The following is a 336-nucleotide window of genomic DNA, read 5'->3' on the forward strand; positions in this document are numbered from 1 at the left end:
GCAGATTTCAAAGTTTGTTTATAGGAATATACTAGGTCTAATCACCTTTTTATTTCATTGGAAATGCTATTATTACTACTCTTGTACGTTCGTAGGATGGAGATATTATTATAACAACATTAAGTGTGTCTTTATTTAGAAAATTCTATAAATGAAACGTTCCTTATACCGTTATACGTATCAACAATCTAAAGCGGATTACGTAGATGACCAATTATAAGAGAGTACAACAAATTAATCACGAGTGAATTTGTTACGAACAAAGACGAAAAGAAATGAGCTATTTAAACTAAGCATCATAATTTATGATTACATCGCAAAAAAAAAAAAAAAAAA

This window comes from Camelina sativa, chromosome 17, assembly GCF_000633955.1.
Source record: "Camelina sativa cultivar DH55 chromosome 17, Cs, whole genome shotgun sequence".
Classification (NCBI taxonomy): domain Eukaryota; kingdom Viridiplantae; phylum Streptophyta; class Magnoliopsida; order Brassicales; family Brassicaceae; genus Camelina; species Camelina sativa.